The 25,479-nt window shown below is 37.7% G+C and overlaps 1 protein-coding gene and 1 long non-coding RNA gene across 2 annotated transcripts in view; one reads left to right on the top strand and one right to left on the bottom strand.

Annotated features, from left to right (window-relative positions):
- Positions 1-25,479, top strand: part of LOC134804118 (uncharacterized) — an 805,015-nt gene that overhangs the window by 527,343 nt on the left and 252,193 nt on the right. The window contains exon 2 of the long non-coding RNA XR_010146072.1: positions 23,174-23,282. This is a non-coding gene — a long non-coding RNA (uncharacterized LOC134804118). The remainder of the gene's footprint in view (positions 1-23,173; positions 23,283-25,479) is intronic.
- Positions 1-25,479, bottom strand: part of LOC134804074 (ras-related protein Rab-18-B) — a 175,689-nt gene that overhangs the window by 41,767 nt on the left and 108,443 nt on the right. The gene's annotated exons all lie outside the window — the stretch shown is intronic.

Genomic DNA, 25,479 nt, shown 5'->3' with positions numbered 1-25,479 from the left:
TACTTGTCATACTAATATTTCACTCCTCTTCGCTGAATAAAAGTATTGAAGCTATGCAGTTGCAGCTATTAACTTAAGTTATAAATTATATAAGTATGCAAAATGTGGCCCAATTTAAGCCCTTTTTGTGTGGTTGGGAGTGAAACCCAAATCTAAAAATTCCGGTAAACCTTGTAAAACCGATCATTATGTTCAAAAAGGAGTCTTCATTTATAAATGACGTGCCAGATATATGAAGTAAGGATAGTTAATAGCCAATAGTCTTCGCGCAGCAAGGAATTTTTCATCGAGGAATATAATAGAAAATTGAATTTCATAAAGGCCGTGTTAAGCTCGGATGTCGGCCTTTGACATGTCAACGTAATGACGGTCGCTCTCGTTACCGTAGCTTTTCAGGGCACGTTATCAGATTGCAGACGGTACCTAATAACTAATCGTTACACGTGGAAGATAGTAGATAAACGTAAAGACGTTATAAATAGAGATGTCAATTGACAAATAACATATATACTTTTCATTTCTCATGCTCAAAAAGTGCACCTTTATGTCGTGCGTAGACAACATAAAATCGCATTTTATGCTCTAGAGCATAAAGTAAAATCATCTATTACGACCCTTATTGACTTAGCAATAAAGTCCAAATTCTGCCATACAAACTGCCAGCCCTGCCGGCGCCCCCGACCGGCGCTCTCCCGATCGGCGTGCCCCGCGCCTCCGACCGGCCCAAGAACAATTTTCTTTAGTCTTGAATAAATACGTTAAAATAACCTAAAATATTTGATTTTTTGTATATTTTCCTCGCAATCGAAGTGAAAAGCAGAGTGTACAACAAGGGCATAAATGTCCATTTTTAGCCTCGTCTACTATTTTGGTCTTCGCTTCGCTCAGACCAAAAAATTGCCTCGGGTGAAAATGGGTCACTTTATGCCCTTGTTGTACAATCTACTATTGCTTACTGCATTAGATAGTTAACTGGAGTTTAGTGTCAGACTATTAAAGGTTGGAAATGACGGAAGGGGGGCGCGCCGCGGCATCAACACCTTTTCATACCATATGCTAATAAAGTGGTGATCTATATCGACTAAATTCACCTATTCAGATAAAAAAGAAAGCGTGAGCATATTTGGCACAATATGTAGGTACTTGTTCATTAAGTTTAATCTTATAGGCTTGCAGTGAGACAAGCAACAAATGGAATGAAATTCAATTTATACTTTTAAGTTTTAACTGTTCGACGTCTGAACGGATGTCAAATCTATGTGGTTTAAACAGCAATAAATTGAGTTTAAACGACGCAAAATTCTACTTCTCTTTTGTTTAATAATAATATTTATTCTTACTTAACTAAATTTTCTCTCAGTTCACGCAAAACCGTTTGTTAATTTAAGCAGCAGAAGACGGCAGTGCGGTTTTAATGTGGACATTAAACTGCGAGCGAGCTATCGCCGAGATGTTTAGTGTTCTAAAAGACTGGAAACGACTAGAAATCAGATGAAACTTTTGTAGATAAATAAAATGCCATATTAATTACTTAATTTGAAATAAAACCCGAATTTTAGGTTGATTCACTATGACATTGAATGAAAATGGAAAAATCTAGACGTTTGCCTACGTTTAAATACCTACTCTAAATAATACTTATATTGGGCAGGTGTATACCTAAGAAACTTGGCAATTCTGCCAAAGGGGTAATTTTGAGGATTGGACCTCACTTGGGTTGTATGTATCATTTCCTATATAGGCCCTGCGGCAGGGACAGTACGGCAGGAGCGCAAGGTCGCCCTTTCCGCCTTAGGTGCGTAGCGAACCTGCCAATGTGCCAATGGTTAAAGGTCCGTAGCGAACGAAACGCAACTGTCTTCGTCGTACTAATATCGAAGAGTGATAGAGAGAGATGACTACGCTGCGCCACGCCACGTTAAAAATTGGCAAGTTGGCTACGCACCCTGCTAGGTTACCAGTTACCTGTGTTGTGATGCACGATTTGGATTTTCGGCCGCAGGTGTGTCCGTCGCCAAATTTAGACATGTTATTACGACATAATTGTAAAAATACGAGTAGTAACTTATTTCTTTTGCGCCAGTTTTATACTTATTACCCGTAGTTACACTCTGGTGCGCGATTAGTCTTTGCTCGGAACTTCATTAAGGGTCCCACTGCACTGTAATTGTCGGTCGGGAAATATTGAAACTAATTACTTGATTGTGGTTTTTGCAGGGTAATTACTGTTACTGCAGTTGCTATGAGGTGGTTTGATTTGTTAATGGATAACCATTTAGAGTAATTAATGGACGCGTTGAACATAACATATACCTACGATTACTTAATAGAAATAACTACTCAGTTTCATCAAGTCGATGATTACGGCTATTTTTGATAGGTTTTGATTACTACATAGCAATTATTTAGACAAAGTTATTTACTATGTACCTTAATAGATAAATTATAATTGTTTGATGTACCTAATTTAATTAGCTTAGGTACCTACATAAAAATATAACTTGTATAGTCCCAGTAACTTCAAAAAGAATGGCAAAAATTTGAAAAGAACCAACTCAAAATTACTTTAATATTTGTATAAATAGTCACCATATTCAAGTTATCAAAGCTCTTGCAAAAAATAAATCTACGAGTAAATAACATGAAACTAAGAGTTAAAATTAAACTCTCCAATTTATTCCTTTTTTATATCATATAAACTTATCGCCTAGTGATAAATAACTTTGAGCACAACAAACTTCAACATCACTAACTAGTACCCAGCGGCGATTAAAACAGGGCGGCGACTTCTGTTAAACTGTCAACGAATAAAATATCAGTGTAATAAATCCAAATCTATTTCACTTAGAACTGGAGATAGGCGAAGTTTGCGATCGTTCCATACATAAGATGTGGAAAGTTGCGATGCGATTTTTTCTTATCTAACTTCGTTAGGGGCCGATGATTATACCCTTGGGAGACCCGACTATTTTTCATACTGGACGAAACGTTTTTAAGTTCCGATCGTAGAAGGATTTTACAAGTTTAATATAGTTTGTCTTTGGCATTTTTGATTCCAAACTGATGCATGCAAATTATACGGTTGAAATTAAATTTTCGACCGTTATATGGACAAGCAATTTGGTTAAGACTTAACTTAATATACTTAACGGGCACGTGCTAAAGCCTGACTATTTGGTTAACTGCTAGTCCAATATTTGTAATCACTGCACTCGATTTTACTTGAGTTGATTTCAAGTAAACATTGCATCGGACTGTGAAACGGTCGTGGCGTATAAACGTACTATTTAGTTGCCAAATCGAGTTGCTCTCTTTCCGACGCGAGAAGCTTAATGTAATATTATTGATTCAGTTTATGTTCCACGCTCTTAGCTACATGATCTTTAGAAACACGGGGTTGTTAGCTCTCTAATTAACTTGGGAGTATATTACCTTTATCTTAATTAGGAAGCCAATGAGATACTTTTCTAGTTAGGTAAGTACACAAAGAAAGGTTTATATGTCATTCAATTCTTTAGTTGTTGCTTTTTAAACCGTGATATATATATTGGACGGAGTAAACAGAAATATGGATTATGGTACACTGCAAAAGTTGAAAATAGGAACATTTAAAAATAAATATATTGCAGTGCCGTTTATCGCTCTATAACTCCCTCCCTACGCAGTTTTGGGTAAGTTAACTTCCTTGTGATATCGCCTGAGTGCGTTTCCTTTCCAATGGGTTCAATCCGATCAACAGCTTTTCTGGGCCGCGGCGTGTGTCTCGAGTAGGTTCAGTTGGTATAAAGCTTTTCTTAGATTTAAAATTAAACGATTTTTTCGCGAGTTTATTTAAAATGAATTAAGTTCGCAAGTAAGCGGTTCGCAACTCCTGCGACTAAATAAGCAAGCAAAGCTGAAGTCAAATTCAAACTTTACCAAAAATGATCTTACAGCCTACGTGGCGAGCATCCAGCGGCGCGATCGCAGTAAGCCTACCGCGAACCATGTTCGACGTCTTGCCTCCCTGTCACACTTACGTACGAATTTACAAGTGCGACAAAGAGGCAACACGTCGAACGTGGTTCGCGGTAGGCCCTCAGATCGTGAAGCGTGGCGTCGAGCATCGAAGGGGCTTGAGCAGCGTGCACTGAGCCCGCTCGCATACGTTTGAATTTGTATAACATACTTACATGGACAACGCTCGAGCGAGATGCACATTTATTTTGATTTCATTATTATAATCTTATTAAACATCACTGGAAGCTTGCAGTGCATCTCGCTCGTATTAATCTTGCTTATTAATTTATACTGGTGACCGTGAAAGTTCGTGATCGGAATTTAGATATTAAAATCTGTTATGGCGTGGATATTCTAAATGATTATCCAAACCATGACAGATATCTATAAACATTTATAAAACTGACGTTACAAGTCTGGGGACCTATGAGGGTACTAATACTTTGTTATCTAGTACAAAATCAGTCGAAACTCTGAAAGGGACTCGGAAACAGTGGTAGCACCCCTAAAGACTTTTGTCCAGGACTTTGAAATCTATAACATATCAAAATCGCAAGACATTTAACTGAAACCACATTTTCCATACTTTAGGCCCGGGGTCCTTTGGACTTATTGCAATCCTTAATGTCTCAATAATATATCTGCCTACATACATACCTAAATATAATTACGCCTATTTCCCGGAGGGGTAGGCAGAGACCACGGATTTCCACTTGCTACGATCCTGACATCTTTCGCTTCCTTCACTTTCATCATTCCTCATACACGCTCGCCGTCTGTACATAAAAATGATATTTCGCAAGTAGCAAATTAAAACTGAAATATATTATTTGCTAATCCGTCAAGTGGACGAAAGAGCATGGACGGAAACTAGCGCAAGGACCCTATTTACGTGTCGCAAAATTGTCGGGAAACTACACGGTCCTAACGTCTACACATGCGAGCAAACTATACGGTAACATTGTTAATCAATGTCGCTACTTTGCACCTGCAGGTAATTAAGATTAATTAATTGCAGTAACTACATTTGACATGTATTGGTGTTAGGGCTACGTTTATATATTTATCGGGAAACATAGTTAGATAAGATTGTGAAAAATCTTGTGATAGTTAGGAACGCTTGAATCGTGCCGCCAACCAAAAACATGGCCGTTTTTAGGGTTTCGTACCCAAAGGGTAAAACGGGACCCTATTACTAAGACTCCACTGTCCGTCTGTCTGTCACCAGGCTGTATCTCATGAACCGTAATGTATTTCTGTTGCCGCTATAACAACAAATACTTAAAAGTACGGAACCCTCGGTGGGCGAGTCCGACTCGCACTAGTCCGGTTTTTTTAAATTTACTAGATGAGAGATACCTCCCTAGTAGCATTTTCGTTGGGGCCTACGGTGCCAACGGTAGGGAAAACGTTGGGATGAGGTTCGTTCCGTAGCCAACATTAATTTTGTATTGGCCCACCATCGCATTTACCAACATTCGCTGTGGCACAGATGCCCAACAATGGGCCTTTGTGTATTTTGGTACCGTTGGCTAAACAACGATAATATTCGTTGGCCCAATGATGACATATATCGCATTTACCAACATTGGCAGTGGCAGTGATGCCCAACAATGGGCCTTTGTGTATTTTGCTACCGTTCGCTAAACAACGATAACATTCGTTGGCCCAATGGTGACGAATACCGCATTTACCAACATTGGCTGTGGCACGGATGCCCAACAATGGGCCTTTGTGTATTTTGGTAACGTTGGCTAGTCAAGGATATCATCCGATGGCCCAATGATGACAAATATCGCATTTACCAACATTGGCTGTGGCACTGATACCCAACAATGGGCCTTTGTTTATTTTGGTAACGTTGGCTAATCGACGATATCATCCGATGGCCCAATGACGACAAATATCACATTTACCAACATTGGCTGTAGCATTGATGCCCAACAATGGGCCTTTGTGTATTTTGGTTACGTTGGCTAATCAACGATATCATCCGATGGCCCAATGATGACAAAAATCGCATTTACCAACATTGGCTGTGGCACTGATGCCCAACAATGGGCCTTTGTTTATTTTGGTAACGTTGGCTAATCAACGAAATCATCCGATGGCCCAATGACGACAAATATCACATTTACCAACATTGGCTGTAGCATTGATGCCCAACAACGGGCCTTTGTTTATTTTGGTAACGTTGGCTAATCAACGATATCATCCGATGGCCCAATGACGACAAATATCGCATTTACCAACATTGACTGTAGCATTGATGCCCAACAATGGGCCTTTGTGTATTTTGGAAACGTTGGCTAATCAACGATATCATCCGATGGCCCAATGATGACAAATATCGCATTTACCAACATTGACTGTGGCACTGATGCCCAATAATGGGCCTTTGTTTATTTTGGTAACGTTGGCTAATCAACGATATCATACGATGGCCCAATGACGACAAATATCGCATTTACCAACATTGGCTGTAGCATTGAGGCCCAACAATGGGCCTTTGTGTATTTTGCTACCGTTCCCTAAACAACGATAACATTCGTTGGCCCAATGGTGACGAATACCGCATTTACCAACATTGGCTGTGGCACGGATGCCCAACAATGGGCCTTTGTGTATTTTGGTAACGTTGGCTAGTCAAAGATATCATCCGATGGCCCAATGATGACAAATATCGTATTTACCAACATTGGCTGTGGCACTGACGCCTAACAATGGGCCTTTGTGTATTTTGGTACCGGTGGCTAAACAACAATAACATTCGTTGGCCCAGTGAGCACAAATATCGCATTTACCAACATTGGCTGTGGTACTGATGCCCAACAATACCAGTTGAGTTTGCTTGTGGCGTCACTAGATGGCGTTACTGTCTCCAAACATCGAAGTTATAGTTATTTTCTCGATTATTCCGGATATAATCATAATATTTTTTTAAAGTAACTTATAAATCTAATAGCTATAACTATAAAATTTATACATAAATTTAAAAAATTGTATTTTACCAACATTTTCTCAATTTAAATCTCAAAAAACATAAATCTCGCTTACGAAGTTTCGAAGTGCGGTTAGTATATATACAAATTAGAGTGTATAGTAAGTGTACTTGCTTCGGCAGTAAATATACTAAAATTGGAACGATACAGAGAAGATTAACAACAACTGCTGCTTAGCCTAGGGCCTTCATGTGGATACAACCAATACCTACCGTAGTGTAATTGTAATATTTATCAGCAAAGGCCCAACGTCGTATTACACAACCACTTACTTAACGTAGGGTAACTGTAGGACTCGTAAACAAAAGCCCATTACATAATTAAACTGTAGGCACACTATAAATTACACAACTATTTACCTACGGTAGTATTGTAAGAATCCTATACAAGGCCCAACGTTAAAGTTACAATGTTGGCCCTTTGTGGGACAAGCTGTGTTGGGCCTTCAACCTGGTGCACGACTACCTACCGACCTACCTGACTTGCCGTTGGGTAATTGTTGAATTTGCAAACAGAAGCACAACGAAAAAATTGCCCTTTTTTATTTTTTTGCAGTTGGCCCTACAGCAAGCCATACGGCCAAATGTAACAATTAACCAACCATCAAACAAATGTGTATAGGCCCAACCACGGCCCAACCAAAACCACCACCGTTGAATAATTGTATGATTTATTTAAATAGGCCCAACGAAAAAATTACTCTAATGGCCCTCTGTTGGGAATCTTGGGGAGGGCCTTTGTCGAGGGCCCTCCAGCAAATCGTACGGCCAAATGTAACAATTAACCAACCATCAAACAAATGTGTATAGGCCCAACCACGGCCCAACCAAAACCACCACCGTTGAATAATTGTATGATTTATTTAAATAGGCCCAACGAAAAAATTACTCTAATGGCCCTCTGTTGGGAATCTTCGGGAGGGCCTTTGTCGAGGGCCCTCCAGCAAATCGTACGGCCAAATATAACGGTTGCCCAACTAATACGTAAACAAAGGCCCAACAAAATCCCTACAAGAAAATGCTATTAGGGCTACACGTTGTATTCTCGCGCTATCTTTTCAATATTGGGTACCTACTTAAGTAAGTAAATAAAACTTCACTACATACCTACTGTTTCATTTCAAGTTCTAGACGAATATCGTTACCGTAATTATACATAATAGTGTAGTAAACGAAGCAAGTTGTTGTATGGAGACCCATGCATTAATTTCTCAGTCGATGAAATTTTGCTTGGTTATTGTATAGTATGAGCCGAAACTAACATATAAATATCCAAAAAAAAACCACTCCTAAGTTAGGTATTTATACGTAAAAATACAAATCTGTTTATATATTGAACCGAGTAATTCCTCCATCCAAAATTATTTTACCAAATAAGTTATTTGTATCAGTATGTGATACTAGAAAAAAATCTAAAACTTTTGTCAAACATGAGAATATTTTTTTTACGATAATTCCTTTTTTGGCGCTCATTTTCATCGGATAATTGCTCTGCCATTTTTTCCTTCTTATATGATCTTAGAATATAATTTGGCGTAGTGGGTAAGAAAATCCAAAAAAAAAATGCATACCCAAGTTTATGTATTTTAGAACTATAAAAAACTGAGAGTGGAAAATTTCTCAGCCTGATTTCTTTTTAAATATATACTAAGTAGTCACGTATATACTTAAATCCAAAATATCCAAAAGAACTGTCATCCCTTGTACACCCCGCTCCCTATACACTGCTCCCGATATGTTTAGTTTTGAATACGCTCGTTATTTTTTTGGATGTTTTTATAGTTGAATGGAAAGAAAACATGGATAGAGAAATTTTCCACAGCGAGTAAAAAGGCAATTTCTGAAAAAAAGTATAGTTACATGGAAAATATTTTAGATTTTCAATTTGTATGTATAAATCGGCAATAAAATGGCATTCCAGTGAAAAAATTAGACTGAGCAATTTTCCGGTCCAAGCCACGCCATAAAATTATATTTTGTTAATATTGGTATTTCTGCGGGGATTTTTTTTTTGATATATCATATATTGTTGCAATACGTTACATGAACATGTCCGGAGAAGAAAGTTTAAACGGAGCAATTTTCCGTAAAAAGATATTAACGATTTAAGACTTTAGGTATTTACTTAAATACTATTATTATTATTCTTTGGAAATTTATACAATACTTTTTATTTATTGATACTTTGTCATACTGTAAAGCTTTTTCTGGCTGAGGAATTACTGCGGGGTCCACTACCTTTATTTACTACACTATAATTGTTTTCCCGCGGAGTCTTTGTTGCGATTTCCACGATATCGCGTCATGCGCTGTGACAGGGTTTAAATAATTGCTTGCTCACTTATCACAGGAACCCTTATTAAACAAAAAATGGAGCCTCCTAACAAATAGCTCTTATTTGTAATCCCGTGGGTGAACAGCGATGTCAACAAAAAATAACACTATAATAATGTGTAACGTGTAACATAACCTAAACAAACACGTTTAATGGTGGATGGCGGGCATGTTTGTTTTGTGCCCGTGTCTGACATGGCCGGCGAAGGATTATCCGGTTCAAAGGGCTAGGAGGAAAAGCAACGAATAGTAAAAAAAAACCGGCAAAGTAGAAGTCAAATTCGCACACTGAGGGTTCCGTACAACTAAAAATTTACTCACGTTAGACCGGGTCGTGTCCGAGTTGGAGCTTCCGGCGCTTACTTTTCTATGACATGACAGGCGATCACTTGATGTTTTCCATAGAAAACGATGCGCCGGAAGCTCCGGCCCGGACACGGTCCGGTCTAACGTGAGTCATCCTTAATGCTAATAAGTTCTTATTTTAAGCTCCTAGCTTGGCTTAGATGGTTTATAGTTTTTACAAATGTACGTACGTTACCAAGATTTCCAGTTAAAAATATATCTTTACTTTTATTCGATTCTTCATATTATACTTATTCTTATTACATTGTCTTTTCACAATAGCTACTTAACATTTTTCATTTGACTTCAGAATGAGGTATTTCGGAGGTGTTTTAATTTTGCTGTAAGTATTTTGACAAAAAGCCTTTTTGACAGAAAATGCCTCCCATACATAAAAACAACTTTTTCACCTCAGTAGCTCGAACAAACAAATGCGATTTTGCTCACTGAGTGAGACAAAATGTCATTCTAGTGACCTTCATATTCATATGTTATTTTAACATGCGGGGCCTAATACACTCGCGTGCAAAAGTATTGCATCACTTTGCATTTTTTCGACCGCACCCAATATCTTTGTAATTCTATACCCGATTCTGACAATTTTGGTATCAACTGAAAGCTTATAATGTAACGCATTAGAATAATGGTAAATTAAATGAAATTTCGAATCTGAAGATTTAAAAAAATCCGAAAACTGAAAGTAGTCGCATAATGCTCCAAAAATAAATCAGGAAAGTTGAGAATAAAAGTCATTTTTTTAATACAGTAAAATTATTATTATTAAATTAATACTTGGTATTACCACCCATAGCCCTCCTTATACAAATCAGGCGGTTTTTCATAGACCAATTAATTTTTTAATGTGATGAAGAGCCATAGCGTCCCACTCCTCCAGCAAGGCGGCCTTCAGCTCCTCAACATTTACCAGGGCACGATTCCGCTTCCGAACCCTCCTTTTCAGGTAGTCCCACACGTGTTTAATGGGGTTAAGGTCCAGGCTCATCGCTGGCCAGTCCATGGTGTCGATGCCCACTTCGAGAAGGTAGGCTGCGGTGGCCCTAGCGGTGTGACACGGGGCATTATCCTGCATTAGGATGAACCCCTCATCAAAAATACCGGCATAAGGAACAATATGTTCCTCCAGGATATCAGTGATGTACTTGGCAGCGGTCAATCCACTGTTACGGCCCCCGCCAGGCACGAAAACCAGCTCTGTGCTCGCTGTCCGCCCGTCGTAGAAAATGCCGCCCAAGAACATTACGGATCCACCGCCATAGGCGACCCTTTCGGAGAAGAAACATGAAGCGAACCGTTCTTCTGGCCTTCTGTAGACTCTTCCTCTTCGGTCACATCCATTTAAGCACATTCTGCACTCGTTCAAGAAGAGAACTGGGGTTCATTGCTCAATGGTCCAGTCGTTTTCAGCAAACTCTCTTTAGGCTGTACGGTGTCGCGCCAGCAATCTGGGCCCCGCTGCGGGCCTCCTGGGTGTCAAGTTCGCTTTCTTAAGTCTTCTTCTTATTGTCCACTCACTGGCAGCCACTCCTGGTACCTCACGCAGACGCTGCTGGATGGCAATGCTTGTCTGGTGTCGATCTCGGAGAGATATTGTGACAAAGAAGCGGTCGTCCCTCTATGTACACTTTCTGCGGCCCGTTCTTGGTCTTGAAGTAAAGGATCCAGTCCTCTGGAACCTCTGATAAACTCTGCAAATTGCAGATTGGCTTAAATTCAGCTTGGCAGCTACTGAACGTTGGCTACGCCCAGTTTGCAGGGGCTGGACGATTTGGCGGACTTCAGCTTCAGTGGTTTCCATTTTTCCAGATCTTCTTCACGGAAAAATATGCGGAGATATGTAACGATCAACTTCTGATAAGTGACTGATAACAACCCCTTCTCTACCCCCCCGTTTCACTGTAGGGGTCAAGGGTAACGCAACTCGTGCGCGTGATAAAGTGAAACCGCTCACAAATCGGGAAAAAGCTGATAATTTGAAAATACTGGGCCAGTTTCCATGTTTTTTTACTTTTCATAAAACTAAAATTTCAAGAAACATGATCACATTAAAATAATTTAGCGAAATTAACCAGTTTACAAGTATATTGGGTGCAGTTGAAAAAATGCAAAGTGATGCAATACTTTTGTACGCGAGTGTACAAGTTCGAAATACTTGGATTGTCCTCTGATTGTCTCTCTGTCCCTTTCACGTCGTTAGCAAAAAGAAAGAGACAAAAAAAGTTTAAACGACATTCAACGGTATATTGCCGGTTTATAATAGATCCCCGAAAAACGTCGGAACGCGTCGTTCCAAATCACGTACGAGTATGAATTCTTAATAATTAATGAATGAAAATAAACTTAAAAATTTGATAAAAAAACACTATATTTTACGTATTTTATTGACTTATCGTACAATTAAAATAATGGATCAAAAAAATGCACAGATTATCACGCAAAATAAATAATTTTACTTGTAACAATCTCTACTATGGTTGACAAATAGTAAATCCACAATTCGGACCGTATCTTGCAAAGGTTTTTTTACGAAAAAAAGTCGTCGATTGAAGTGTCAATTGATGTTCGTTATTTCCATATTATTCTACTGAAATTTATTCCGTTTTATTTGTGTTAGATTGCGGTATTTAAACTTAATTGATAGAATATCTTAAGAAAACATGAGTGAATAAGTGGTCAAGGAGGGAGAAGAAGTGGTGAACCTACATTTTTCAGGTTCGGGTTGTCTAATAATTATGATCTCACTTCCGAGGTGAAAATTTGTATGTACAACACGAGATCAAAGTTATTTACATCTCGTGAACTTTTGAGTCCCTTCCTACGCACAAGATTCTAAATTAAATTCTATTTTAGAATCTTTCGCTTGCAAGGGACTCAAACTAAGTACTCGAAGAAATATCAAACGTTGATCTCTTGTTGTACAAATAACCATTATTGCTTGGAGTTTGGAGTAGAAAGTCTTCCTGACTACCTCAAGTAGAAAAAAGTAGAACAAGTAATTGTTAGGTAAGATATATGGCATTCTAATGAGCGTAAAACAACTTGTTAAAATATAATTACATACAATTATGGCACTGGTAGCAGGTAGCGAGTGAAGATTATCAAAAAACACTGTTCAAAAAAATATTAGGTACCTACTTACGGTGGAATATATTATAATGCCAAAAGTTACAGACAACCTAACGTTATAGGTATTATGATTGTATTTTTATAATGTAGTTTGATATCTACATATTAAAAAAAAATCTTTTTGAAAATGTACAAATGCATGAACAGATTTTTTCGTGTTCACTCTTTATTATAGCCCCTAGCCGCCCAGAGACCTATAAAAGGGTCTCCTTTTTAAATGTATTGTCAATCTTTATTTTGACAAAACAAAATAGCATTTAATATCTTGACAAGTTATAGAATAGACGTCTGGGCGGCTAGAGGATAGTAAAAAACCACCCGCAGCACTGGTGAGCTAAAATACGCCACTAGAACTAGAACATGACATGAGAAATGTGTTGTTCCAAAAACTACTCCCATAAAAGCTTATAAAATCACTTTACCCCATAAATAAGGACATCACCGGCGCGCAAATCCACCATCTGCCTCGGGGCTCGTGTAATAGCTTAATTTATTATTAATACCGAACAAGATTCCCGGTCTAATTCCAGTAAAGCAATCAACTACCGACCCCACTCTGTTACCGTCGTGTCCAATCAAACGTTAGTGGAGACAAAAAAGCCAATCTTATATGACACTGCGACCCAGCTCTATGATACAATGATAAAGCTCAAAATCTTCTGCACCGAGGGAAGTCATGATTCGCGCGCGAATCAGAAGTGGCTATTTCTGAGCTTATATGAGAAAACAAAGAAAGTTTGTCTACTAGTTGATAGACAGATCCTATATGGGATCGGGTTGGTTTAACCATGATTGAAAATTTAAAACGTGGTTTCACTCGGTGACTGTTCAATTCTATTTATAAAATATGTTGACAAAATGTTGGCGTTGTATTATCTATGGACTTAAGGTGTCAATTGTATACTTTACGTAAGTACCTACCTAAGTAAGTTTGTCGCTATAAATGGGGCTTAAGGGTAGGGAGTGTTTCTAAGGCGGTTTTCACACTGTATGCGACTATATGGGCCCGATTCGGATTTTGAAATAGACATCTATTAGACTTCACCAAGATACGATAACGATATGTTTAAGATCTAACCTGTCAAATTTGACATTTGCGCGATTCTGGAGATACTGTTGAACGATTTCCGCAGGATATGACTTAGAGATCCAATTCACATCTAATAGAAATCTTACTCTATCTAACGTAAAAGTGACATTGGTTGCCCGAATTGCGCTGCAAAAGAGAACTAGTTGATATTTAAACTATAACGTATCTAGAATGGATCTAGTACGTGTCGTCTCTTGTGAATATCTTAAAGTTCGAGTAGGTACGGCAGCATGCGCATTCGCACGCCACTCCATTGTGAAATGAAAGCGGGACATTGTCATATACGTGCATGTCGCTGTCTCGCTCACACACTGGAGCGTCAACGGCATGAGTATCCAGTGTGATAATCGCGTTAATAAAGTTTATTATCTCTGTCCTTCTAAACTCTCGATACTATTCTAATTAGTATATTAGTATACACGGTGAACTATCAAATCCTGATATTTAAAGTGGAGTAAGTAAATTATAAAACATTGAAATGGAAATGTCAAGAGTTACTGAAAAAAAAACTGTAGAATTGTGCCTAGGGCAATTTCATGACGGCTTTCCGATCAATTGAGACTGAGTACCTTTAGTGCGTAAAACCTACTTAAACCCGGAGCGAATTTATGGGCTCTTCCCAAGTTGTTCCTAATAAATTGAAGCTATAACGTGAGTTTAAAGACTTTCATATAGGTACTTACTAAATAAAATGATGTACATTTTGCACGTGTTCCGAAGGCTTGTTCTAATGTGTAGGTACTAAAAAAATTTTTTGTTAAGAATCATAACATTGCATTCAATTTCTTGCAACCGGTTGTCAACCTCTGCAGCTTTAGATATTTTATGTAGAAACTTTCTGTATAAACTACAATTATTTTTTATTATTTACAAATTATGACTCACGATAGATACTTAATCCTAAAATAATTGGTGGATAAATTGGGTTAAATTATTTTCAATATTTTCAGCTTCGATATTTTATTTACTAACATTGACTAACATGAGAAATAAATTTTGCTCTATAAAAAACCGGTTTTAACGTATATTTTATATAAAATAATCTTGTGTTAAAAATCGGGGACAGATTTCGTTCCTTTGTGTTACTCACCTGTACCTGAATTGTACCGTTCAATTATAAGAGAAAGAGACGTAATCCTTTCCTTTCTTCCTTCTCCTTTCTCTCACCTCCCAAGCCAACGCGGGAACTTAAAATAAAACACTGTATCCAGGGTAATCACTTACTACTGAGGTTTTATAGAGATTTTTATGGCCGTTATAAAATTTTATCACGAGATACGACAGCAATTATTGCTTTCTAGATTGTTGATAATGATGTTTCGTGTTTTATTACGCTATAAAATTAGTTTCGGCCGTTTCAGTCTTTAGACTTTGTCGAGTAACCTACTTTATGTTGCTTGATTTTTTTTCAAATGAAGTCCGAGTGTAATTAGTGTACCTATGTAGTTACAGAAGTTCGTCTGAAATACAGTTATTAAATCAAACAATATTCTGTACTTTTGATAAGAAAAATATGTTCACCTAACTACCGTCCTTACAATTAACAATTTAGTCTGTGCGACTTGCCTCCAGTACCCGTACCATGAGTCACTGACATTGTCAAAACTGACATATATGATACTAACGTCTATGTGATTTATTTTCTATACATCTCGCTCGGACTAATATGCGAGTACGAGCGAGATGCATAGAAAGTAAGTTACGGTCTCGATAGTGTCTCTGTCAGTGCCAAACTGTTGGTAGCCACACGGGACACCGCTGCTCTGCTCGATGCTATTTTTTGACTTACTTGCAAATAATAACTAACGAATATTTTTTTATTTACTTCACTAATTTTGAAATAAATAAAAACTTGTTCAAAGAATACCAAGAAATAAACACCCGAAAAACTCTCTAGAAAATTAAATTTAAAACTGCTCTTTAACACCCCGGCAAGTTAATTTATGAGGAAAACATCCCATATACGTATTTTAAAACGGCACCCATTACCTGCTATGTAACACTCGCCTCTTCCGTTTGCCTTTTAAGTGATTACATAGGTACGTAGGGGTTCACATGCCGATGTTTCTCCGAAAATAGGAGAGTAACTTTGACACTTTAACCGTTAAATTATTCAAGTGCAATGTAGGTTATGCCAAGTTATTATTGTTATTCATAACAAGTTTCCTTGTAGTTTGAATATACTTGGAGTGGTAGCGTCCTTTCTTAGATACAAGGAAACATGACAATTTGCGTTGATAATTAATACTACATATCACATCTTGCGTCTTTAGAAGTAAGATTCAAGATTCAAAAACTTTCATGTCATATATATGTCAAACAGTAAGCTACACCACTACATTTACCTAATACCTAACCTACCCGTGCCTAGTCACTTTCGTTTGCATGAGGCAACAGATAATGTTATTGCCGCATTAACTTTACCAATCGGTTAAGGAGTTTGGCAGCTAAACTTTTGACAGCGGACTCAAAGTGCCGCACCCTTTCTCTGCCCGCTGAAGCGAGCAAACACATCACCTTGATGACGTGCTTGCATCTGCCTCTTACTCGTATTGCTCGAACCTATGCTTTGTTAAGTGATGTGTGTATTACTATCGATGTCAAATACGTAGCAGGCCGCGTAGCCAAGATGCCAATCGCTTACGCTCCGTAGCGATCGAAACGCAACTGTCACTGTCGCACTAATATGGAAGAGTGATAGAGCGACATAATGCTTTATTCGTTGTCGAAGCGATAGCGATTGTAACCTTGGCTAGGCAGGCTGTATTGACGTAGAGTAGAACGGTGCCGGCGAAAATGTGAATATCGGTGATATGAGTAATGTGAGTGTTTGTAATCGCATTACTGCCGCGATTTGGACGTTCAATTTGTCTCTGATTTAATCACGGACATTGACAGTAATTGCACCCGAATCAATTCCGCAGCCGTAAAGCCGCAACTGTGCAGCTGCAGTTGCCTTCCGAATGTAACGTTAAGGCTTTCATGTCAAAATTTTATTTTCTACAAACAAAAGTTAGGTACAAAATTTTTCACGTGTCCTAAACGGTGGATAACAAGTCCACCTTATAATAAATGCTATACAATCTTATAAATAACATTTACAAGGAATGTCGTAATAGTAGAGTTTTATACTTTTAGTTTAAAGTTTTTCGGTTAGTTCTTTAAGCGAGAGTGTTCAGGACAGTCTGTCGAGCGCTCGTTACGAGAAACTGGAAAGGAAAAGCTGCAGTGTAAAAACTATATAGTCGCTATATGGCCGTTACTCTCGTTCATTTAGAAAACGCTTCTGTGGAACCTGTATGAGTGTGATCTCCGATATCGATATTTTGGTAAATAGATCTCTGAATGTTTCCTTTGTTGTTTCCATCTAATGCTCATGTGACAGGAGCTATTGTCCAAGGAATATGCCACTTTTTGACCCTCAGGCCGAACCATGTAACTTTAAATTCGTTTCATAGATAAACATTAACCCAAGTACTGAGTATGACAGATAAAAACAAAATATAATGATTACATTGAAAACATCAATTATTTCTTTAAATTGTATATACACTAATATACAGTTATCAGTCAAAATGAAAAAATTAACGATGATCAACTCCTGGCCAACGTGGGATTCAAACCCACATCTTTGGATTGCCGGTTAAAACCCATAGTTAATGTTTGGGCAACGGGTTTAATTAATCACATGCATACACCTATTCATTTCTAGAAGGTACATATTTTATAAACATGTTTACAAGCAAAAGCTCTTGCAGCCACAACCGTTGACTGCTTTGGTTTCCGATACGCTAGTGATAAAGTATCTTAACTCCGCCTTATATACTTTAGGAGCTCACTACTAGTTTCTATTCAGAGGAATTTTCTTCTGCTAGAGGTACACTCGCTCTGTGAAATGAACTCCCGGTCGAGGTTTACTCAAGGGACTGCGGTTGGTAAATGCGACCTATAGAAGAGAACACCGGACAGCCGGACATACGAAAGCGGTCACGTGGTCAATAATAAAGTTTCCTATGCACCCTAAATAGGTTTTTGAATGAAATAGGTATAAAACATAATGGTAAGTAAGGTCAATGCGGCTAATTCCGTGAAAAGGGCAAATTCCGTACACGAGCGTATTTTTGTTCAACCGTAGGAAAAAAAGCCCGCCTGCTTTTGATTGCTAAAACAAAAAGCGATTGCTGCTTTGTCGATGAAATTATCAATTGTGCACTATTGTTTTGAAAAAAAAACCCTCGTGTACGGAACCCTATGACGGAAATGGCCGCATTGATCTACCTACATATTTCAAGAAACATAAATTAGCTGATGCTTTATATATTAAAATAGGTAACGTTACTTGAAGGGCTGAAAAACTGAATTTTATGTATTTTTTTAATTAACGTTTAATTTACTGTATCGAACTCCTGGTCTATTTCCTAACGTCTCCGGTACGAATATAGAGTGGCGAAAAAGAAAATTCGCCCTATAAAAGTGCAACAAGAATAATGGCACACGACTTGAGAGCGGACGTTTTGGAATATTTTCAAGTGGCGAAATTTCGGTGGGTGGACATACGGAGGGAGAATTGTGTAATGTACGTGGATAAACTATCAGTAGGGACTTAGTTATACTAGGGAAAACGCGATTTGAGTTAAAACAGTTTACGGTAACATACTCGTAAGTATATGTAGAACAAGAATTGAAATAAAATCCATAACTGAGGTTCTTTTCATAACTTTTTGACGGTAAACTTCTTGACAGGTAATTTTTTTGCAGATTTATAATAACAACGATTACGATTACGTACAAAGATGACGTATTAAATGAATGAATGTAATACGTACCATTGACCGGAGTGACTTTCAAATGCAGGGGCGACTTTAAAACTCTAGTTTTTAAGCCATAATATATATTTATGCGAAATTTTTTACAGTAGGTAAATATGAATATATAGTAATCTAACTAGTTACAGAAACATTTTTAGTAAATAATGAATAATGGTAATTCTATGGCCGTTTTAAAGCTATCAAAGTAACCCCAAATTTTCCAAAGTCACCCTGGTCTACGGTACCTGTTTTTAAATATATTGAAAACTAATTTGTTGCGAGGCCTGCTCGCCCTAAACAACAATAACATAGGTGTAAACGAGTGCAATGCACTACATATACATAATTTTTTATATTGGAATTAAATTCATTTTAATTTAATTTATCGGCTGAATCGAGGAGAAATAATCTGAACTAGTAGTAGTGGCTTCGGTCAATTAAACGCTGTTCTAGATTACTAATTGAATATCCAAGACACTTCATTAAATTCAATTAATTTTAAAGTGGTTGGACCTAATTAGATTTCCTTTGTTTTGTGTATTAAATATTATGATAGCTTTTGTAGAAATATTATTCTCAGGTTTTATTATAGAAATTTGATGATAATTTCAATTCATCGAATAAAATGTAACTTTGGAAATATCCTTGTTTTAAAATGAAGTACCTACCTATCGTACGTTGAATTGATTTGTAATAAAAGTATTATTTGCGTATAAAAGGGAAATAATATAAACAGACAAAGCACTGCTCGCAACAATGCGTGGACAGTCTGAATTCAAAGAAAGTATAATTTTAAGCGAATATTCTATGATCTTGACAAGATGTTTCATCGTGTTGAAGTAATGTTAGATATAAATTCAGCTCTATATAACAGATACTAGCGTCTACATCAGTTCAATAACGATTTTGTTATGGAAGTTTCCACCTATGTTGAGATCTATGTCGTAGAGATTACGATTCCATATTGAATGAGGAACTGATGGCTAGTGTATCGCCACGTTCGGTCAGTAAATTTGAATCAGACAGCTTCTAGAATCGGGTACCAGTATTTCAATAAAAAATACGGCACTGACTCTACCATATTGATAGGTATTTGGACCTTTGGAAATGAAATATTACGTGCGCCCAGGGAATAACTTTGGATTGCATTTGAATATTGACTTTTTACTGCTGAAGGTCTGCCATATTCACCTTGCGTGAAAGAATAGTATGTATTACTTAATAATTTATAATTGAGAATTTACACATTTGAATAAAGAACAATAAGATTTTTATTGAATTACATGACATTGTATGTGCCCAACTATAAGCAGGTCTCGAGATAATTCATAGTTACTTAATACATACATACAATAGTTAAATCTTAACTAGTAGTTATTTAGTCAAGCGTCTATTGCAGTTTGCACAAGGCAAACGAAATACATGGAGATTATGTATTAAATTATATTCAGACTGCAGTGCAATGCACAATGCTGTGTTGTCTTGATTTGATTAGGTACATATGTTATGTTAGCTGTTTGATAGACAGATGTCATCTATCAAATAGCTAAGTAGTTGTTTATCAAACAGTTATTAGCAGACTAGTTGTTGTTCACGGTATACACGTAATTATATATAGCGGAATGCTTAAGATAAGTCAAATGTTGCAATGCCTTCGATCAGCGACAATCAATTGAATGCCAATTAAACTGAAATTGAATCAATTTAAACTGGAACTAAATGATCATTAGTAACAAATAAACCCCTAGAAAAAGTCTTGTTGATTAGCTTTAGGCAACTTTAACCTTCTTATTACAGGTCTCACCCTGTATAAGTAAAACTGGGTTCCAATTAAACTAATCTATACAAAATCACGCCGCGTCACGTTCATTAGAGTATTATACTTTGATGATAAATTTCAGGAACTGACAGTGAGAGCTAACTAGCTAGGTTAACTATCTTTTGATGGAGCTACTTATACGAGCTACTTTATGTACCTACTCGGAGAAAAAGAACTGCGACGTCACAACTCAATTACAGACCTGGTGGAGACTAACGAAGTTACTGAACGGCACTGCCAACTTCTTGCAGTTATATATTATAGAATGACTAGGCCATTTCCCGCGGCTCCGTCCATCTTCATAATTGCCCTTCCTCTTTATTACTCCCGCTATTTAAAAAGTTTCAGTGCTTAGTCGTGTTGCTTACCTGTCCTGAAAAAATGACCAGAGTATTGTGAAGAACATACTTTGTTGTGAGGAAGAAACATCATCGCAATGATCCAAAATGATAAATTTAAAGAAAAACCTCTATTATAGAATCATCATGTATTAAGTAGTTAGTCGGAAGACTCGCATTGTTATATAATATGTATGTACACTTCCTCTGCCTTCTGATGTCAACTCAATCTACTATCTGATCCGTAAACGTCCTAATTTCGTCAAAAAAGTCCAAACCACAAACGATAACCCTCGATCAGTCGAAACTATGGTCATTACCGCTAATTCGCGAGCAATGTAGAAACATACGATTCTCTGGCAGATCGCTACTGATTTGTCCTTGTAATGGTCGCATTAGTCTGGCGGATAGGACTGATGGTACAAATCAATTTTCCCGCCTATTGTCTGAATTGTTTATCGGTTCACAGTTTTTGTGGTATTCCGTTTTTTTATCAATTCAGTCGGAAACCAAAGATGTTTACAATTTTGTTATAGTGGTTTAAAAAAATGCTGTACATAAAGTACGTATAACAAAATGAAGCGGTACTTAATTGATTATTATATAAACATCGGAGGTATTTTTAAAGTTCATTGAATACTCGTTTAATACGAGTAGCTATCTACTCGTAATAATATAGGTACACTTAAGTCAACGTAACCTATGACTCTGTCTATCACTCTATTCACGTTTATCTGTACATATACCGTTGACATGCGTTGGTAGTGTGTCGCTGTTGCACAAAACGGATTTATTCCCATTTTGTAGGCAAAAAAGTTGTATTTGAACACCTGTCGTTTTTACGTAAGCTAAAGTTTCAACTTTATTTCCTGCGTCCTAAGGAAGATTTAAACTTAAGGTGCAGTGGGTTCAGAAAACGAAGTTTTTAAAAAGCCGTAGCTCTTTTTTGGATCACAATACGGCTGCCATACATTCAATTAGCAATCTTGAGGGCTTTTTCTAGTGACTTCCGCGATTCGAATCCTAAGTTTTTGACTTTTGCTCGATAGAAAACGATCACGAACATAGGTCTAAAACGGACTTTAAACATTCGTAACAATATGTGCACAAAAGATAAAAATATGAAAACTGCTTCTAATAACGCGCAATTTTATGCTTGAGCGAATTCCGCGATTACTTTTTTTTTTAATTTAACATTAAATAAATAAGTTCAAAGACATGATATCAGCGGTCCCGTGCACGCAACTTCTTTGATCAGATGCCCGCTGGGCTTGAACGAAGGCGGTCCTATCGCGGGGCGCACTAAACTGACAGTTGGGTTTTGCAATTATTTTGACATTAAATCATATACGTATACGAAAAAGTATACCAGTAGACAAATTGTATTTAAAAAAATAGGGTAGATTAATTATCATCACATAGAGCTCGGGTCTCATCTTAAATTTGATTTGTTGTTGTTTACGGGGGATAATTATTGAAAAACGCAGTAAACTATCTCAAAACAATACGGTTCTAAAATCATTTAAGTAATTTGCTCCTTGAAACCCCGCTTGAAATGAAAAAAGTTTGAAGACTCATACTTACTGATTGGAGTTAATTTTCATTATGCTGGTATTACCTAATATTGCGTAATTTTAAAAACGTACCCATGTGACTTCTGTACGTGAACGTCAATGAACTGATTGTGATGACAATTTTGTGATCTTGTATTTATGTTAGAGAACTTTTGATCTTCAAATATTACCTATTAATACGGAACGATATGTAAATATTTCGTGTACTACTTGAAAATCTTGAAGCGGTACACCTATTTTGTTGCTGTGAGGTCCGCCCAGATATATAATGCGGTTACGTGCTGTTCTGCAAACCTTCATGAAATCAAGAATAAATAAACGACTATGGTCTAGCCTCAGTCCTAGTGAGTTTTTGCGGCTCGTGAGGCCGAGATATACTTGCCTACGAGGCTTACATGCCAATACCGTTGCGGACTGGTTTACTGTGATTGTCTATGTATCGATTGTTATCCAAATTTACTATAAAATAAAACAAAGTTTCTAGTTCAATTATATTCTGTGCATATTTAATTTTATTTTTTATACCTCGTCGATGACAAACAAGCATACGGCCCGTCTTATGGTAAGCAGTCTCCGTAGCCTATGGACGCCTGCAACTCCAGAGGTGTTAGGTACATGCTCGTTGCCGTGCCTAACCCTCCGCACCCTCGTTGATAACTGGCAACCATACTCACCGGCAGGAACAATACTATGAGTAGGATCTAGTGTTATTTGGCTGCAGATTTCTGTAAGGTTGAGCTCTGCTCTAGATCTGGAATGACATCCGCTGTGCTGTGTCCTACCACACAAAGCGAGATGTAATTCACAGTGCCCATACCTCTCTTTTGGACGTAGTTCAAGGACCAGAGGAATGTCCATCTTAAGTATTTTCGTACTAAATAACTACACAGATTCAGATTCTGAACATATAACCGTAAGTTTACCAAAAATTTGGCGTAGCTGTACAGTCAGATGCAGAGAAAAACAATCCGCCAAAATTAAATTTTCACCCTGCCAGGACTTTATTTATTGATAAAGATAACGATATGTTTGCAAAAATGTAGTGATGAACATAGGTGGACAGTAATTTTGGATGCGTAGGGGAGAGCGGGGAGAAACGCAACACTTTGTACTTTGACCTTAGTTTCTGGCTAACCGTTATTATTTTGATGAAATTAATGTAGTCATATTTAACTTCATTGCATGTTCTGTACATTAACATCTTGATTAACCTTATAATTGTGTATTTTGTATGTAAGTACCAGAGTGACTAAAAAATCGTCTTTTGCTACTCATGACCCCGTTGGCGTGCAGAAAGTAACACGTGTGGGTCAAAAGTAACAAGACACAGTGGGCTGTAATTAATATAATATGATAGGTATATTAGGTATATCAAATCAAAAAAGTACTAATTAAATATGTAAATTATTATTGATCACACACTTTAATATTTGCATTTTAAGAAAACAAATCAATATTAAGTCCTCGTTAGAAATTGTTTTTATTTCAAGTGATGAGGTCAATTATTCTGTTATAAACATGTTTTCTACTCAGATAATTCAGGGTCAGAGTTTTTTCACTCACAAATATGGCATACATCGTTTAAATCAGGGGTCTCCAAACTTTTTTACCTGAGGGCCATATTGCGCCTCAGAATTTTCGCGCGGGCCACCGTCGGCGCCGAGGGGAGGGTGTATCTGGTTGCTGCTGAACTGATACTGATAGGGCTGAACACCTGGTGCCTGGCTCCCGCGGGCCGGATTGGAACGCTTCGCTGGCCGGATTTGGCCCGCGGGCCGGGGTTTGGAGAGCCCTGGTTTAAATCATCATTGACGCATTAAGCATGTGACACCATATTAGATTCAATAGGTATATATTGTATGGGATGTAAATGTTACTTTTGTACCTATACGGCTTTGTTACTTTTGTACCCAACCGCATTTTTCTGAAAACATGAAAGATATCTTTGAAACGGAACGTGCTCGAGAAAATTAATTGCAATCAATCTAATCAATAATCAATATCCCTTCGGGTGGTAGGGCTTCCGGTTGAAGGGTAGGAGAAATGGCGCGGCCATTTTTTTAAATATGCCCCTGCGTGGCAGAGGGCGGGAGCCGGACACTTCCCTAATTGGCAGCGAACCGGGAGACGGTTCCGTCATAACAAGCCCGTGAGTGGCAGAGACCGTCTCCCGGCCTCTGTGCGACATCGTATTTCGCGCCTAAAATAAAACCGTTAAAACTATGCCTTGCTTGTTCACTCTTGCAAGATGCATTCGTCAATAAACAAGGATGGTATTCCTTAACGGTCGAATTCCCGCGTAAAATAAAGTTTGATAGAACTGTGTGAATCATATTAAATGTATTGTTTTGTCATAAAAACTGCTTTTTCTACAGTCAATTGTTCTATTTCCTAATTATACGTATTTTTATACATGAAAGTAGAAAAAAATTGGTAATAATATGAGATTTGATCAAGTCCAGCATAATTCACATAAAATAGAATGTAATTCATTGGTATACAATCAAATAAACCACTTTATGCTGAATTCAATAATACATAGTTAATATATATCATTCATACATATTTTTTGAGAAACGGTCATATTTCTAACACGCGCCAAATTCGCGATGACCATCCTGGAGGCCCCGCCACTTGACGTATATTTTGCCAAAATAGCCGCGCCACTCAACCTCAACCCACCGTTAAATCTGAGGCGCCGCCATTCAACGGCTTGTTATGTCTGTCCGTCTCCCGGCTCCCCGCCACTTACCGTAGAGACCGGGAGCCGGACAATGCCACTTTAGGGGATATGCAAATATTCAGACAATGTATGTATTTTAATACAACGTAAACATCAAATAACTAAAAGTCGAAAAACGTACTTTTGATTCGAAAAATCACGTTGCGTCCTCTCACACAACCTAATAGCACGTGGCGCCCGTTTCGACTGAATGCAAGAGAAGGGGGCGCCACTGTCTATCACCTAATAGCAGCGGAGTGGTGTTTTGACTATTAGATACACCTACAGAGCAATAGTTACTTTGC

The sequence above is a fragment of the Cydia splendana genome, chromosome 2 (genome assembly GCF_910591565.1).
Source record: "Cydia splendana chromosome 2, ilCydSple1.2, whole genome shotgun sequence".
Taxonomy (NCBI): Eukaryota; Metazoa; Arthropoda; class Insecta; order Lepidoptera; family Tortricidae; genus Cydia; species Cydia splendana.
This window is presented reverse-complemented; position numbering and strand designations above follow the sequence as displayed.